The sequence below is a fragment of the Anolis sagrei genome, chromosome 3 (assembly GCF_037176765.1).
Source record: "Anolis sagrei isolate rAnoSag1 chromosome 3, rAnoSag1.mat, whole genome shotgun sequence".
Lineage (NCBI taxonomy): Eukaryota > Metazoa > Chordata > Lepidosauria > Squamata > Dactyloidae > Anolis > Anolis sagrei.
This window is the reverse complement of record NC_090023.1, coordinates 274,152,614-274,170,789: the sequence shown is the minus strand read 5'-3', so window position 1 is coordinate 274,170,789 and position 18,176 is coordinate 274,152,614. Positions and strand designations below refer to the sequence as shown.

The 18,176-nt window shown below is 51.3% G+C and overlaps 1 protein-coding gene across 5 annotated transcripts in view; it reads left to right on the top strand.

Annotated features, from left to right (window-relative positions):
• The first annotated feature begins 6,737 nt into the window (after positions 1 to 6,737).
• ATP13A3 (ATPase 13A3) overlaps positions 6,738 to 18,176 on the top strand; it is a 72,434-nt gene continuing 60,995 nt past the window's right edge. For 2 of the 5 annotated variants that reach the window (XM_067466179.1, XM_060767200.2), the window contains exon 1: positions 6,738 to 6,895. The gene's annotated coding sequence lies outside the window, so the exon portion shown is untranslated. Of the gene's footprint in view, positions 6,896 to 14,615; positions 14,676 to 18,176 lie in introns of those variants that run through there. The other 3 variants (XM_067466177.1, XM_067466178.1, XM_067466176.1) reach the window with 2 other exon arrangements.

The window sequence follows — 18,176 nt, the reverse complement described above, 5'->3', positions numbered from 1 at the left end:
TGAGCCTGCCACTTTTGGACTCTCGCTTGCTGGGGTGTTCCAGCGAGTGTCTCTGTAGATCTTAGAAAACTATGTCTTGATTTAATTCATTGGCGTGCTGGCTGATACGCAAACGGGATGAGCTGGAGATCATAGAATCATAGAATCATAGAATCATAGAATCCAAGAGTTGGAAGAGACCTCATGGGCCATCCAGTCCCACCCCATTCGGCCAAGAAGCAGGAATATTGCATTCAAAGCACCCCTGACAGATGGCCATCCAGCCTCTGTTTAAAAGCTTCCAAAGAAGGAGCCTCCACCACACTCCGGGGCAGAGAGTTCCACTGCTGAACGGCTCTCACAGTCAGGATGTCTCTGCCTTGGTCCTTTCACTATTGGCTGCTCCTTCCCAGCGGATGTCAGGTGGTGCAATACCGACTAAGCAGTGTAATTTCTCCCGTGGTGTAGGGCGCAGACACCCCGTGATAATGCAGCATGTCTCATTCAGAGCCACATCCACTGTTTTAGTGTGGTGAGATGTGTTGCACACTGGGCATGCATACTTAGCAGCAGAGTAGCATAGCGCAAGGGCAGATGTCGTCACTGTGTCTGGTTGTGATCCCCAGGTTGTGCCAGTCAGCTTTCGTATGATATTGTTTCTAGCGCCCACTTTTTGCTTGATGTTCAGGCAGTGCTTCTTGTAGGTCAGGGCACGTTCCAGAGTGACTCCCAGGTATTTGGGTGCACTGCAATGCTCCTCTGGGATTCCTTCCCAAGTCATCCTCAGAGCTTGGGATGCTTGTCTGTTCTTAAGCTCTCAGAAGTGCTTCCAGGTACTGCTCAGGTGGGATCTGCTCTCCCTTCCGTTCCCTTCCTCGCAATCTGTTGGGTTCTGGTCAAAGGGGCATTCTCCGCCAAAAAGGCAGTCATGAGGGGCTGAGACGCCCAGGCCAGCAGTCGATTGCCAACTCTCCAGACATCGCTCAAACATCAGCGTAGGCAGTCCCCAGCTCGCTGCCTGGTTTGCTCCACACTCCCGAGCCACAACCCTCATAGGTAAATCCTCACCTTGTGGGGGATCAAGTAGTAGGCAGGCCATTTCCTTGGGGGTTAAATCCTCTTCCGGGGGATCCCTAGCTTGGCCCTAGTCTGATTCCACTGGCTCCCATGGCGCGAAGATTGAATTGCTCCGAGGGTCCACCTTGTGTGGTTCGGTTGGGGGTCGTGGACACGAGCCATTCAGACACCTTAATAGATCTCCAAGGCATCTGAAACGGCGTGCTAAAAAATCATATTCCTCCAAGAGGAGTTTGATAAAACCAGGGTCATATCTCTCCCATGTTGTCTCCTATGTTATTTAACATCTACATGAAGCCGCTGGGTGAGATCATCCGGAGTTTCGGGGTGCGGTGTCATCTGTACGCGGATGATGTCCAACTCTGTCACTCCTTCCCACCTGCTACTAAGGAGGCTGTCGAAGTCCTGAACCGGTGCCTGGCCGCTGTAATGGTCTGGATGAGGGCGAACAAACTGAAACTAAATCCAGACAAGACAGATGTCCTCCTGGTCAGTTGCAAGGCCGAACAGGGCATAGGGTCACAGCCTGTGCTGGATGGGGCCGCACTCCCCTTGAAGACGCAGGTTCGCAGCCTCGGTGTGACCCTGGACTCATCGCTGAGCCTGGAACCCCAGGTTTCGGCGGTGACCAGGGGAGCATTTGCACAGCTAAAGCTTGTGCGCCAGCTGCGCCCATACCTCGGGAAGTCTGACTTGGCCACGGTAGTCCACGCTCTGGTTACATCCCGTTTAGACTACTGCAACGCTCTCTACGTGGGGTTGCCTTTGAAGACGGCTCGGAAGCTCCAACTAATCCAACACTCGGCAGCCATGATTTTAACAGGAGCGGAGCACAGGGAGCATACAACCCTCCTGTTGCGCCAACTCCACTGGCTACCGATCTGCTACCAGGCTGAATTCAAGGTGCTGGCGTTGGCCTTTAAAGCCCTAAACGGTTCTGGCCCAAGCTCCCTATCCGACCGCATCTCTGCCTATGAACCCACCAGGACTTTGAGATCTTCCGGGGAGACCCTGCTCTTGATCCCGCCTGCTTCTTAAGCTCGGCTGGCGGGGACGAGAGATAGGGCCTTCTCGGTGGTGGCTCCTCGGCTGTGGAACGCCCTTCCTACGGACATTAGACTGGCACCATCTCTAATGGTATTCCGCGAAAAGGTGAAGACCTGGATGTTTGAGCAGGCGTTTGAATAATTAGTGCAATGATTGGTTAATGAACATAGGAATGGAACAATGGATGACGAATCTGGAACATGTTTTTGATGACGAGACGACAGTGAATGGGTATTGTAGTAACTGTTTATTAATTGTGTAATGTGTTAGGTTGTTAACTGTTTCTATACTGTAGCACTGAATGTTTGCTGTTCGTATTTGTTGTGAACCGCTGTGAGTCGCCTTCGGGCTGAGAACAGCCGTATAGAAGTCAGGTAAATAAATACATAAATAAATAAATATCTCGGGTGATTAAAGCCCCAATGGCCTCGATTGAGATTGGAGTCGGTCTGTTCTTCTCGGTCCTGTAGTACCGGAGATCTCATGAGGTAGGTTCCGGCCGATAGCAGCTGCTCCCAGGTAGATTTGACGGTTTGCCTTATCCAAGGTAAGTGTGAATAGAACTCAAGGAATGTATACAGCCAAGCAACCAGCAGACAATAAATCCAACGGGCAGGTTCCCGTACTTGTAATCGGAGCACTCCCGCCAAGTTGCTTACTACTGCGGCGTCTTATCTTATCTGTATGAATATTAACAGCAGTCCTTTGGTAAGAAAACCATCTTCAATCTCAAGGCTAATGAGCTGATAAACCTCAAAGGCGACCAAAGCCGAGATAACCAACCAAGACGAGTGAAAAAGGCCAGTCAAATAGGCAGATTCCAGCGTTTGTAGCCAGAGCGCTCCCATGAGCTACTCACTGCGGCCCCATCTTGCCTCCCTGATAGTATTGATCTTAAACCCTGTTTAAGGAGCTCCATTGGCTGCCGTTCATTTTCCGGTCCCAATTCAAGGTGCAGGTGCTTACCTACAAAGCCCTAAACGGTTTGGGACCGCCTACCTGCATGACCGCATTTCTGTATATGAATCCACACTATCTCTTTGATCTTCTGGAGAGGCCCTGCTCGCAATCCCACTTGCATCGCAAGTGCGATTGGTGGGGACAAGGGACAGGGCCTTCTCGGTGGTGGCCCCTCGATTCTGGAACTCACTTCCTAAGGACATGAGGCATGTCCCAACATTGGCAGTCTTTAGGAGGAGCTTGAAAATGTGGTTGTTCCAGTGTGCCTTCCCAGAATAAGGAAACTCCCAGCAATATGTCCTCTAAATGTACTTTATTAGAGATCTAGGATCGTCTGCACGCCCCACCTGTCTTCAAAATACCTCTCCTATTTCACCTGGTCATGCCCAGCATTTTTTAACAATTTTAATTATGTATTGTCGAAGGCTTTCATGGCCGGAATCACTGGGTTGTTGTAGGTTTTTTTCGGGCTATATGGCCATGTTCTAGAGGCATTCTCTCCTGACGTTTCGCCTGCATCTATGGCAAGCATCCTCAGAGGTAGTGAGGTCTGTTGGAAGTAGGAAAATGGGTTTCTATATCTGTGGAATGACCAGGGTGGGGCAAAGGACTCTTGTCTGCTGGAGCTAGGTGGGAATGTTTCAACTGACCACCTTGATTAGCATTTGATGGCCTGGCAGTGCTTGGGGCAATCTTTTGTTGAGAGGTGATCAGATGTCCCTGATTGTTTCCTCTCTGTTGTTGTGCTGTTGTAATTTTAGAGTTTTTTAATTTAATAGAGTTTTAATTTTAATTATTACACTTGGCCCTGCCATAGGTTCTTTTAATGCGTCGTGGTGTTATTGCTAATGTTTACTGCTTGTTTATGAGTTTATTGTTGTATTGTTGTTATTTTACTGATGTACTTGGGCTTGGCCTCTTGTAAGCCACACCAAGTCCTTCGGGAGATGGTAGCAGGGTATAAATAAAGGATTATTATTATTATTATTATTGATCTTATTTAGCATTCCCCAACCCCAGAGGAGGAGGGGAGATATTGGGAGACCTGTCACCGAGGGTGTGCCGAGGGATGGCACGCAGGTCAGAGGAGGGTCGAGTCTTCAGATGACTCGGCCTCCCTCTCGCATACGGCCTGCGGCCACTGCTAAACTTCCCCCTCCCAGAGATTACAGGGATTTGCAATCCTCGATTTCATAGAATCATAGAATCAAAGAGTTGGAAGAGACCTCATGGGCAGTCCAACCCCATTCTGCCAAGAAGCAGGAATATTGCATTCAAATCATCCCTGACAAATGGCCATCCAGCCTCTGCTTCAAAGCTTCCAAAGAAGGAGCCTCCACCACACTCCGGGGCAGAGAGTTCCACTGCTGAACGGCTCTCACAGTCAGGAAGTTCTTCCTCATGTTCAGATGGAATCTCCTCTCTTGTAGTTTGAAGCCATTGTTCCGTGTCCTAGTCTCCAGTGAAGCAGAAAACAAGCTTGCTCCCTCTTCCTCCCTGTGGCTTCCTCTCACATACTTATCCATGGCCCTCATCATGTCTCCTCTCAGCCTTCTCTTCTTCAGGCTAAACATGCCCAGCTCCTTAAGCCGCTCCTCATAGGGCTTGTTCTCCAGACCCTTGATCATTTGAGTCTCCCTCTTCCTCTGGACACATTCCAGCTTAGAGTCAACATCTCTCTTGAACTGTGGTGCCCAGAATTGGACGCAATATTCCAGGTAAAGTGGTCTAACCAAAGGGGAATAGAGCATGGGGAGAAGGACTTCCCTAGATGTAGACACTAGGCTCCTCTTGATGCCTGAGGCCAAAATCCCATTGGCTTTCTTTGCCGCCACATCACATTCCTGGCTCATGTTTAACTTGTTGTCCACGAGGACTCCAGGATCTTTTTCACACGTCCTGCTCTCGAGCCAGGCCTCATTGTCCCCCATTCTGTATCTTTGCATTTCCTTTTTCCTGCCAAAGTGGAGTATCGTGCACTTGTCCCTGTTGAACTTCATTGTGTTAGTTTTGGCCCTTCATCTCTCTAATCTGTCAAGATCATTTTGAATCCTGCTCCTGTCCTCTGGAGTATTGGCTATCCCTCCCAATTTGGTCCCGTCTGCAAACTTGATGATCCTGCTTTCTAGCCCTTCATCTCAGTCATGAATGAAGATCCTGGAGAGGACCGGGCCCAGGACGGAACCCTGCAGCACTCCACTTGTCACTTCTTTCCAAGATGAAGAGGATGCCTTGGGGAGAACCACCCTCTGGGTTTGTCCACTTAACTACATCCAGATCCACCTCACCATAGCTGTGCCTCGCCCACCTTGGACTAGTTTCCTTGCCAGAAGGTCATGAGGGACCTTCTGGCAAACAGGTAAGTCTTCAGGTAGGACTCCTCCGGGGTTCAGGCTCTCAGCACACTGAGGAACAACCCTCTCCACTGCAGTTGCAGAGGAGGGTTTGCTCATTGGCCTATTTGATGATGATGATGAAGAAGAAGCTGGGGCGGGATGTCCATCTGTTGGAGAAACTTTGGTGGTGCTTTTCCTTCATGAAGGCAGAAGGAGGCTGGGCTGGATGGCCTTTGGGGGGCCTCTTCCAACTCTATTCTATGGTGATGGTAATGATGATTATGATGAAGTAGGGGTGGGATGTCCATCTGTCGGGGGAGCTTTGGTGGTGCTTTTCCTTCATGAAGGCAGAAGGAGGTTGGGCTGGATGCCCTTTGGGGGTCTCAGAGTTCGAAGCCTAACCTCCTTCTGCCTTCACGAAGGAGAAGCAGAATCAAAGCTCTTCTGACAGATGAACATCCTGCCTCTTATATGATGATGATGATGATGAAGCAGAGGTGGGATGCCAATCTGTTGGGAGAGCTTTGATGGTGCCTTTCCTGGATGAAGGGAGAAGGGTTGAATTATATGGCTCAAGGAGCGCCTGGTGGCATAGCGGGTTTGACCCGACAGGTTGCAGGTTCGAATCCGGGGAGAGCATAGGTGAGCTCACTCTGTCAGCTCCAGCTCCCCGTGCAGAGGGGATATGAGAGAAGCCTCCCTCCCAGAAGGATGGTAAAACATCAAAACATCCTTGCAGACAGCTAATTCTCTCACACCAGAAGCAACTAGCAGCTTCTCAAGTTGCTCCTGACACGAAAAAAAGGAAAGATGGCTCATGTGGTCTCTCCCAACTCTATTATCTGATGATGATGATGATGATGATGATGATGAAGCAGAGGCGGGATGTCCATGTGTTGGGGGAGGTTTGATTGTGCTTTTCCTTCGTGAAGGCAGGAGGAGGCTGGGCTGGATGGCCTTTGGGGGCCTCAGAGCTCGAAGAGACCCCCAAAGGCCATCCAGCCCAACCTCTTTCTGCCTTCATGAAGGAAAAGCACAATCAAACCTCCCCTGACAGATGGACATCCTGCCTCCTAGATGATGATGATGAAGCAGGGGCGGGATGTCCATCTGTCAGGGGAGCTCTGAAGATGCTTTTCCTGCATGAAGGCAGAAAGAAGGGGGTCGGGCTGGATGGCCTTTGGGGGATGGGGTCCTCTCCCAACTCCTCCTCCCAGAGAGCGTGGAGGGCTCTTCTGCATGCCCCTCGTGACGTCACTCCCCTGCGCCGGCGGAGAGGGGCGGGGCCTATAGGGTCGTGCAGTGGGCGTGGCCAAGGGGGGCGCCCTGTGCTGCTGGTGCTCCTCTCCCGCGTGACGTCACTCCCCTGCGCCGGCAGAGAGAGGGAGAGGGAGAGGGCCGGGGTCGGCCGGTTGTCCGGGCGACGGCGGGGAAGGCGGCCAAGGCCCTGCCGGAGGAGACAGGCCCGGAGAGGAAGAGGAAGACCCCGGACCCCGGTGAGGAAGAGGGAAGGGGAGAAGGGAAGGGAAGCAGGGAGGGAAGGCGGAGGGCCACGTGGCCGAAGGGCGGCAGGAGGAAGGGGAGGTGGGCCAGGCCTGGCTCAGTTTGGGCTCGGGGCTGCTGCTCCCACCCTTCCCTCTCCCCCCTCGGCCCCTTGAGCAGGAAAGGGACGAGGAAGGGGCCCCAGATGTGGACTCTAAGCTGGAATACTATGTCAATAATATCAAGGGCCTGGAGAACAAGCCCTATGAGGAGCGGCTGAAAGACCTCGGCATGTTTAGCCTGAAGAAGAGAAGGCTGAGAAGAAACAGGATGAGGGCCATGTATCAGTATGTGAGGGGAAGCCCCAGGGAGGAGGGAGCAGATCAGGGGTCTGGAGAACAAGCCCTTTGAGGAGCGGCTGAAAGACCTGGGCATGTTTAGCCTGAAGAGGAGAAGGGTGAGAGGAAACAGGATGAGGGCCATGGATAAATATGTAAGAGGAAGTCACAGGGAGGAGGGAGACTATGTCAATAATATCAAGGGCCTGGAGAACAAGCCCTATGAGGAGCGGCTGAAAGAGCTCGGCATGTTTAGCCTGAAGAAGAGAAGGATGAGAGGAGACAGGATGAGGGCCATGTATCAGTATGTGAGGGGAAGCCCCAGGGAGGAGGGAGCAGATCAGGGGTCTGGAGAACAAGCCCTATGAGGAGCGGCTGAAAGACCTGGGCATGTTTAGCCTGAAGAGGAGAAGGGTGAGAGGAGACAGGATGAGGGCCATGTGAAAATATGTGAGAGGAAGCCACAGGGAGGAGAGAGACTATGTCAATAATATCAAGGGCCTGGAGAACAAGCCCTATGAGGAACGGCTGAAAGACCTGGGCATGTTTAGCCTGAAGAGGAGAAGGATGAGAGGAGACAGGGTGAGGGCCATGGATAAATATGTAAGAGGAAGTCACAGGGAGGAGGAGGAGGGAGCAAGTTTGTTTCCTGCTTCCGTGGAGGGGCCTCAGGCTGCCAGGAAGGGTGGGAGTAGCAGTCCACAACCTAGCTCGTAGGGCCCCAGAGTTCAAGAGAGACATTGACTCTAAGCTGAAAGGGGCCCAAGGGAAGAGGGAGACAGGCGGTCAAAGGCCTGGGTGTTGACTCTGAGCTGCAATACTGTGTCCAGAGGAAGAGGGCAACTCAAAGGGTCAAGGGTCTGGAGAACAAGCCCTATGAGGAGCGACTTGAAGAGCTGGGCATGTTTAGCCTGAAGAAGAGAAGGATGAGAGGAGACAGGATGAGGGCCATGAATAGCCCTTCAGCAGTGGAACTCTCTGCCCCAGAGGGAGTGTGGTGGAGGCTCCTTCTTTGGAAGCTTTGAAACAGGCTGGATGGCCATCTGTCAGGGGTGCTTTGAATGCAATATTCCTGCTTCTTGGCAGAATGGGGTTGGACTGGAGGATGGCCCAGGAGGTCTCTTCCAACTCTAGGATTCTATGACTAGGAACAATTGGGATACAGGTGGAAGGTGGTCACAGTCAGTGTTACCCCTCTATTCCACCTTGGTTAGACCACTTTACCTGGAATATTGTGTCCAATTCTGGGCACCACAATTGAAGAGAGATGTTGACTCTAAGCTGGAATGTGCCCAGAGGAGGGCGACTCAAATGATCAAGGGTCTGGAGAACAAGCCCTATGAGGAGTGGCTTAAAGAGCCGGGCATGTTTAGCCTGAAGAAGAGAAGGCTGAGAGGTGATATGATGAGGGCCATGTATAAATATGTGAGAGGAAGCCACAGGGAGGAGGAGGGAGCAAGCTTGTTTTCTGCTTCCCTGGAGACTAGGACGCGGAACAATGGCTTCAAACTACAAGAGAGGAGATTCCATCTGAACACGAGGAAGAACTTCCTGACTGTGAGAGCCGTTCAGCAGTGGAACTCTCTGCCCCGGAGGGAGTGTGGTGGAGGCTCTTTCTTTGGAGACTTTGAAGCAGAGGCTGGATGGCCATCTGTCAGGGGTGCTTTGAATGCAATATTCCTGCTTCTTGGCAGAATTGGGTTGGACTGCATTTCCCACCAAGTCTCTTCCAATTCTGTCATTCTATGAGGCTGCCAGGAATGGTGGGCGTTGCAGTCCACAAGCCTTGGAGGGAGGGAGGAAGGGAAGGCCCAAGTTGGCCCAGAGTTCAAGAGAGACATTGACTCTAAGCTGGAAGGGGCCCAAGGGAAGAGGGAGATTCAGAGGGTCAAAGGCCTGGAGACCATGAAGTATCCCTCTGAGGAGGAGCGTCTCAAAGAGCAGTTCAGCCTCAGAGGAGAAGGCTGAGAAGAGACATGGCAGCCGTGTATTCAGATGGGAAAGGGTGTCACAAGGAAGAGGGAGCAGGCTTCCTTTCTGCTGCCCTGGAAACTCAGGACTCAATGGAGCCAGGGGCTCACCTGGCAGGAAAGGAAGGAGGTGCCACCGGAACACGAGGAAGAACTTCCTGGCTGTTGGGGAACCTGAATTGTTAGGCTCAAAGATGACTCCTGGTTAGGGTAATTCCACCAAAATATAGCAGAGAACCAGGAGTATTTATGTATTTACTGTATTTATGCTGTTTCTACCCCGCTCCTTCTCGCCCCGAAGAAGACTCAGAGTAGCTTCCAGTGTTGGCAGATTGTCAATGCCACAATTATACAAAGATCAAACAATACCTGACACAATTAACCATGAAAATCAAGTAGGCATGGAAAATACAAATTCAAACAAAATGTGTGGAACATCGCACCAATCCCAAAATCATCATCCAGGTTGCTTCTTATTTATTTGTTTATTTATTTAAGACATTTGTATTTGGCCCTTCTCACCCCTCAGGGGACTCAGGGTGGAGCACAGCATATTCAATGGCAGGACACAAAACCATAGATATATACAAACATTAAAATCACTTATATGCACATTAAAAGTTGCTTATGTCAGTTCCGTGAGAGTTATTGCACCTTAATTATGCTGCTTGCCAAACGCCCGCTTCTACAGCCAGGATTTCGCCATTTTCTAAAGACCGGGAGGGAGGAGACCGGTCTGACATCGCTGGGGAGGGAGCTCCACAACCAGCAGGAACTTGTGTGTGGTGGGCAGGAATGGCCTTTTAACCTTTGGGGTGGCTGAGGAGTGCAGAGTCAATCTTTAGGCTCAATAGCCTTATTAAAGCAAAACAGAAATACCTCCTGGATAGAAAAACCTTGGAGCTCACTGTCTTGCTACTTCTCATCTTCTCAAGAAGGTAAACGGTAAAAAAGTCCACGCATTTTGCCTACAAAGTGTGTCCTCACAGGGAGAAACAAAAAAAGAGGAAGTAACAAGATGGCGATTGTTTGCATGGCCTTCCCCAGGCAATTTAAACCTAAAGGGAAGTTCCCTCATAGAATTCCTTTACTACATTGTCAGGGGGGGAGGGGGGGGAGATAGTGGCTAGCAGTAAAGAGAAAGACAACGCACTTTAAAAAATAGAAGGAATCCCTGAGCTTGGCCCTGTCTCTAGGCTAGCTACTCATTGAGGACTAGAAACTTGATGAAACAAAGACCTTTTCAGCCCCAGAATGAAACTCAACACTGGCCATAAGGAGAGCTGTTCAACAGTGGCACTCTCTGCCTCAGAGTCCGGTGGAAGCTCCTTCCTTGGGGGCTGGATGTGCTGTCAGTGATGCTTTGATTGTGCTTTTCCTGCGTGGTCTCTTCCAACTTTGTTATTCTGATTCTATTATTCTAGTCTGCATTCAAGGAGGACGGCCTATGGAGGGGAGTCCCCGTCTCTGTTGTTGCTGCTCTGGGCTGATCTTCCCACCCAAAATAATGCAACAGCCAGAGTTCTGGGCAAAAGAAATGCCAAGATGGACAAGTGGGAAGGGGTCCCCAGAAGGGCCACTGAAGAAGGCTGCCTTTGGAAGCCAATGGTCCCTCTCAGCTGGGTCTGTTTATCTCGGAGAAGAGAAGGTTGAGAGAAAGGGACCACGGGTCAACGTTTGAAAGGAGGTCTCATTTGGGGAGTGGGGGGGTGGGGAGCAAGTCTGGAGACTTGGACACAATGGAGAAATGGAGTCAAAGGGCAGGAAGAGGGGGCCTTGCTAGACATGGAAGGGACCATGTGGGCCTTTTAGTCCAACCCCCTTCTGCCATGCAGGAAAAGCACCACCAAAGCCATCTTGACAGATATCCAAGCTTTAAAAGCTTCCAAGGAAGGAGCCTCCGCCAGACTCTGAGGCAGAGAGTTCCACTGCTGAACATCTCTCACAGTCAGGAAGTGCTTCCTAAGGTTCAGGTGGAATCTCCTTTCCTGTCATAGAATCAAAGAATCAAAGAGTTGGAAGAGACCTCATGGGCCATCCAGTCCACCCCCATTCTGCCAAGAAGCAGGAACATTGCATTCAAATCACCTCTGACAGATGGCCATCCAGCCTCTGTTTCAAAGCTTCCAAAGAAGGAGCCTCCACCACCCTCCGGGGAAGGCAGAGAGTTCCACTGCTGAACGGCTCTCACAGTCAGGAAGTTCTTCCTCGTGTTCAGAAGCACGAATATTGCATTCAAATCACCCCTGACAGATGGCCATCCAGCCTCTGTTTCAAAGCTTCCAAAGAAGGAGCCTCCACCACACTCCCTCTGGGGCAGAGAGTTCCATTGCTGAATGGCTCTCACAGTCAGGAAGTTCTTCCTCGTGTTCAGGTGGAATCTCCTCTCTTGTAGTTTGAACCCATCCTGACGGAAGGAGCTGCTGCTTTCTTGGGGTCTGGTGGTGCTCCCTTCCTTCTCTGGAAGCAGAGAAGGAAGGCCATCTCTCAGGAGGGCTTGGATGGTGTCTTCTTTCTCAGCAGAAGGGCACTTGAGTGGTCCTGGGGAATCTCTCAGCTTCTGTGCTTCTGTGGGTTCCTTCCTTCCTTCCTGGGCCAGAGCCCAAGGGGCCCCTTCTGCAGGGGGCCACCAAAGGAGGAGGAGGGCTCCTGTGTTGGAGGAAGGGAGGCCTGGCATGGTTCTGCGTGTGACAGCCGTCTCTGTGGGGAAGGGTCTCTTTCCATGTCAACAGACCTGCTTCCTGTGTGGGCCTCCCCCTCATCCTCCTCAGGGGAAAGGTCCTGCCAAGTCCAGCGCTCTGGCTCCCTTCTTCAGCCGCACACTGAGCTCCCAGGGCGGTCAGCAGCTCTTGCAGGTGCCGTGGTCATTAGCCCTGTGCCAACGCCATCGTTGTGCCTCCTTTGACCTGGAATCATTGAGTTCGAAGAGACTGCATGGGCCATCTAGTCCAGCCCTCTTTCGCCACGCAGTAAAAGCACAATCAAAACACCCTGACAGATGGCCATCCAGTTTCTGTTTAAAAGCCTCCAAGGAACTTCCACCAGGCAGAGAGTTCCACTGCTGAACAACTCTTCTCACGGTTAGGAAGTTCTTCCTTATGTTCAGGTGGAATCTCCTTTCCTGTACAGACGGCCCCCAAGTTACAAACAAGAGAGGTTCTGTAGGTTTGTTCTTAAGTTGAATTTTTTTGTAAGTCGGAACAGGGACACAAGTAGGGATAAGTGTAACTCCAGCCAAGTATATGATATTTTTAGCTTTGGAGAGCATAGGGAAGGCTGAACACCCTTTTGGGGTTTCCTTTGCTCCTTTCCCCTCACTTCCTGTCCCTGTGAGAATTGGATTTTGGAAAATGTGGCATGTTGTGGAAACAAAGCTTGGCGATAAGGCTTCAGTGGAGACCCCTTTCCCCCTGATAATAACTCTTCCTGGGGGGTGGTGGGGGGGTTCTCTCCCTTCCTGTGTCTCAACCCTGTTCTTAGTTAGGAGTTGTTTGTAAATTGGATGCTTGTAATGCTTGTAACTCAGGGGCTGCCTGTCATTGGAAGCCATGGCTCTGAGTCGTGGTCTCCAGGGCAGCAGAAAACAAGCCTGCTCCCTCTTCCTTATGGCAGCCTTTCAGGTATTTCAGGTATTGACCTGAAGCTTTGCCTCTCTTCCTCTGGACTTCCTCAGTCCCCCGATGCCCACTACCATTATTTTCATTCTATTTATTTATATCCCACTTTATCCTCCAAAGGGGACTCAAACCAGCATCTCTGCAAAAGCCACTGGGATCTCTCCGGCTGGCCGGCAGGGCCACCCCACCCCACTTTGCCTCCCCAAATGTGCTCAGAGGCTTTCCCCCAGCTGGATGGGAGTGGGCCTCTCTCAGGGCTGGTCAGAAGGGAGCAAACGGCCCCAGGAGAGTGTCCATGTCCATGCCTTGTGACCTCTTGAGACGGAAACTGACCTCAAGGCAACTGCTATCTCTAGAAAGGAAAACAAGACCCAGCAGCCCCACTTCAAGCGTCATCATCTGACCGGCCTCAGAAGTGGCCATTTGGGGCTCCAGCTCTGCTGGACACACGGCCTCGGACCTCAGAGGCTGGTCCTGGGTGCTGTGACTGAGACACAGAGGCCGCTTGCACTTTGCTCCACTCTCAAACTGGGGACAATTGCCGTGACATCATGGCTCAATGAATACCTGGAAATTTTACAAGTGCGCGCCAGCCAGTGGCTGCTTCACAAAGCCCTCCTCCTATCATTTCCCATCTTGAGCCTTTCTGCTCCGAATGCCAGCTTTTGTTCCAGCCTTGCGGTCCATTGTGTCTAGCAAGCACCCATCTCAAACACTATTTACATTTGCAGAAACGGCATTCTTTCTGCAGTCCCAGCTGTTCCCCTTTCCCCTGGTTTCTCAATCCCGCCTTGAGGACAATTCCATGGGATGGAAAAGGTTTTCCCTCTTGCTCCTGGCCCAGCCATAATTTCCTGACGCAATCCTGCCTGCAGAACCACTGCCCTCCCCCATAACTCATTTTGAAGCCTTCCTGACCAGGTGTGTGAGACTTTGAGCCAAAACGCTCAACCCAGTCCCTTGCCAGAAACCCTTCTTCAGGAAACCTCAGGCCGTGGGCCACAAATCCACACTCTTTCTAGTGACATCATCTGCAGAACCAGTTCATAGAATCATAGATCATAGAGTTGGAATCATAGATCATAGAGTTCTGGTTCCCTGGAGACTAGGACGCGAAACAATGGCTTCAAACTACAAGAGAGGAGATTCCATCTGAACATGAGGAAGAACTTCCTGACTGTGAGAGCCGTTCAGCAGTGGAACTCTCTGCCTTCCTCGGAGTGTGGCGGAGGCTCCTTCTTTGGAAGCTTTTAAGCAGAGGCTGGGTGGCCATCTGTCAGGGGTGATTTGAATGCAATATTCCTGCTTCTTGGCAGAATGGGGTTGGACTAGATGATGGTCCATGAGGTCTCTTCCAACTCTGATTCTATGATTCTATGAAAAGACTGCATGGGTCATCTAGTCCACCCCCTTCTTCCATGCAGTAAGGGCACAATCAAAGCACCCCCAACAGATGGCCATCCAGACTCCAAAGAAGGAACTTCTGTTGCACTCTGAAGCAGAGAGTTCCACCGCTGAGCAGTTCTTCTTGCGGTCAGGAAGTCATTCCTAATGTTCAGGTGGAGCCTCCTTCCCTGCCATTGGAACCCATGTCTCCATTGAGTCCTAGTCTCCAGGGCAGTCGTAAACAAGGCCTTCTCCCTCTTCCTTGTGACAGCCTTTTAAATATACAAACATGGCCCTCATGTCTCCTTTCAGCCTTCTCTTCTGCAGGCCAAACAGACCCATCTCTTTAAGCCTCTCCTCAGAGGGATTCATGGTCTCCAGACTTTTGACCCTTTTAGTTGCCTTCCTCTGGGCACCTTCCAGCTTGAATACAATATCTCTCTTGAATTGTGGAGCCCAGAACCACACACTGTATTATTCCAGGTGAGGTCTATTTAAAGTGGAATTTTATTTATTTGTCGTGTCAGAGCAACCAGTCCATTATATTACATTTCTAACAGAACAAAGCAAACAAACAGAAAAATACAAAACTTGTGAGTTTGGGAGTTGGTTAAATGTCCTTTGACCAGTATCTGGCCACTTGGAGTGCCTCTGGTGTTGCTGCAAGAAGGTCCTCCCTTGTGCATGTGGCTGGGCTCAGCTTGCATTGCAGCAGGTGGTCAGTGGTTTGCTCTTCTCCACACTCGCATGTCGAGGATTCCACTTTGCAGCCCCATTTCTGAAGGTTGGCTCTGCATCTCGTGGTGCCAGAGCGCAGTCTGTTCAGCGCCTTCCAAGTCGCCCAGTCCTCTGTGTGCCCAGGGGGGAGTCTCTCATCTGGTATCTCCAACGGATTGAGGTGCTGGGTTTGAGCCTGCCACTTTTGGACTCTCGCTTGCTGAGGTGTTCCAGCGAGTGTCTCTGTAGATCTTAGAAAACGATGTCTAGATTTAAGTCGTTGACGTGCTGGCTGATACCCACCAAGGGATGAGCTGGAGATGTCTCTGCCTTGGTCCTTTCACTATTGGCTGCCACTTCCCGGCGGATGTCAGGTGGTGCAATACCGGCTAAGCAGTGTAATTTCTCCCGTGGTGTAGGGCGCAGACACCCCGTGATAATGCGGCATGTCTCATTAAGAGCCACATCCACTGTTTTAGCGTGGTGAGATGTGTTCCACACTGGGCATGCGTACTCAGCAGCAGAGTAGCACAGCGCAAGGGCAGATGTCTTCACTGTGTCTGGTTGTGATCCCCAGGTTGTGCCAGTCAGCTTTCATATGATATTGTTTCGTATGATATTGTTTAAAGTGGAATAGAGAGGCACCATGACTTCCCTTGATCCAGACACTTGACTCCTTTGGATGCAGCCCAACATCCCATTGGCTTTGTTAGCTGCAGCATGACACTCCTGGCTCATGTTCCTCTTCCTATCCATGAAGACTCCAAGATCTTTCTCACATGGACTGTTGTTGGGCCAGGTGTCACCCATCCTGTATCTCTGCATTGACTTAGGCAGACTGTTTCTGCCTGAGTCAACTTTCCTACCCTTCTCTTGCTGAAATTCATTGTGTTGCTTTTGGCCAATCAGCTCTCTTAATCTGTTGAGGTCATTTTGAATTCTGATCTTAGCCTCTGGAGTATTAGCTCTCTCTCCCAATTTGGTGTCACCTGTAGTCCTGATCAGCACACCCTCTGAACCAGGGTTCCTCAAACTAAGGCCCGGGGGCCGGATATGGCCCTCCAAGGTCATTTACCTGGCCCTCGCTCAGGGTCAACCTAAGTCTGAAACGACTTGAAAGCACACAACAGCAGCAACAATCCTATCTTATCGGCCAAAAGCAGGCCCACACTTCACATTAAAATATATTTCTTAACATTGATCTTCATTTTAATAATTGTAGTGTTTTTAAGTGGTTTTTTTCTGCACTACAAATAAGATATATGCAGTTTGCACAGGAATTCATTCATGTTTCTTTCAAATCCTAATCCGGCCCTCCAACAGTTTGAGGGACTGTGACCTGGCCTTCTGTTTAGAAAGTTTGAGGACCCTTGCTCTAAACCTTCACCCAGTCATGAATAAAGATGTTGCAGAGTGCTGGGCCCAGGACCAGACACTCTTTATGGCACCCAAGTGGTCACTTCTTTCCAGGATGAAGAGGAGGAGCCTTTGGGGAGAAGCACCCCTTGGGTTCGGTGGCTTAACCAATTGCAGCTCCACCTCAGAGTAGCATTGCCTCGCCCACGTTTCACGAGTCCGTTTGCGGAAGATCCCGGGGGCCCTTGTCAAAGGCCTTCCGGAAACCCATCCCTTATGCTTTCCCGTCTTGGCCCATCATGCCCATCCATTGGGAAGAGAGATGAAGCGAGTGCCTGTGCCTCAAGGCCCTTCCTCCTCCTTGGCCGCCCCTTGAGCTCTTCTCTGCAGAGTCCCAAAAGGAAAGAGCAGTGGTCAGTGGGGGCAACAAGTCCTGGCAAGTTTGTTGGTTCCAGGCTATCATTGCTGACTCGGAGATGGGTGAATGGGCCTTGATAGCTCTGTACATGGCTGTGGGAATCACCACCGTGAGCTTTTCATTGAGAGCGTGGCTGTGTGTTTGACTCAGAGGGCGGCACCCTTGGTGACTCATCCTGCCGCCTGCAGCGTGCTGCTGTTGCCCTTGGCTCAAGGTCAAGGCGGAAGAGCGGCTCCCGCTGGCAAAGGCCTGCCTGGCCGCCCTCCCCTGGGCCCATGGGGACTGACCGCCAGAGAGAGACAGGCTTGGCCCTGCCTCTCCTTGCACTGCCTTTTGCCAATCTGTGGACAGGAGTCCCCAGGGGTGGTCACTCCTTTTTCTACCTTTTGTGGGGGTCGGACAGAGTCCGGTCGGTCTGCCCTGCGTTTTGTTGCTACCATGCTCTTGGGCCTCGGAGGACCCTTCTGTGCTCTTGGAGAGGCTGGTCAGATTATCCTATATCCATAGGCCAGGCCGAGGGAGAAAACCCTGGACCGCAGTCCGGCCAATTCTTTGAAGGAAGTCCCTGGGTGAAACATGCCCACTGCTCGGAGGACACACACCTCCGTCTCCCCTCCTTGCCTGGATGGAGGGACGTCCTAGCCGGTCACTCTCTTCTTCTGCTCTGGCCAGGCCTCCTCACCTGGAGTAACCCTGTGTCCAGTTCTGAGCAAACCAATTGGAGCTGGAAGGCCTCCAGAAAAGGGTGGCTGGAATGATACAAGGTTTGGCAACCAAGCCCAGTGAGGAAGGGCCGATGGAGCGGAATATGTTTGGCTTGGAGAAGGAAAGGCTGAGAAAGGGGGATAGGAGAGCCAGGTTTCCATACTGGAAAGGATGTCACATCAAGGAGGGATGGGCCAGCTTGTGACTGGGACATACATGGTGGAGCCATGGAAAGCGATGTGAAGAGCGTCCTCACAGTAAGAGCTGTTTGTCAAATGGGGCTTCTCCCTGGGAATCTGGTAGTCCCCTATGGAGGTTTTTAGCCGGGGGCTGGATGGGCATCTGTTGGGAGTGCTTTGACTGTGCCTCCCTTCCGAGCAGAAGGGGGTTGGACTGGATGGCCCTTGGGGTCCCTCCCAACTTGCTTTAGGTGTACTGTTATGTTGTGTATCGAGTCCTTCAGGAGATGCTAGCGGGGTACAAATAAAGTTTAATAATAATAATAATAATAATAATAATAATAATAATAAATAACTCCAGGATCCCCCTCCCTTGCTGCCCCAGTCCTTCCGCATCCTTCAGGTAAAGGTGATGCAGGCGTTCTCTCTGGGAAGCTGGGTCAAGGCTCCTGACCCTTGGCCCTGACCCTTGGCCCTTGTGTTGCCTTGGGCTTTGTGGCACAAGTGTGGACACAGGGGGCTGGCCATGCGCTGCTGCTTCTGGGCAGTGTTCCTGGCCTTTCTGTGGCCGCACACTCCTCGGCCGGGCAGCCCCTCGTGGTCAAGAAT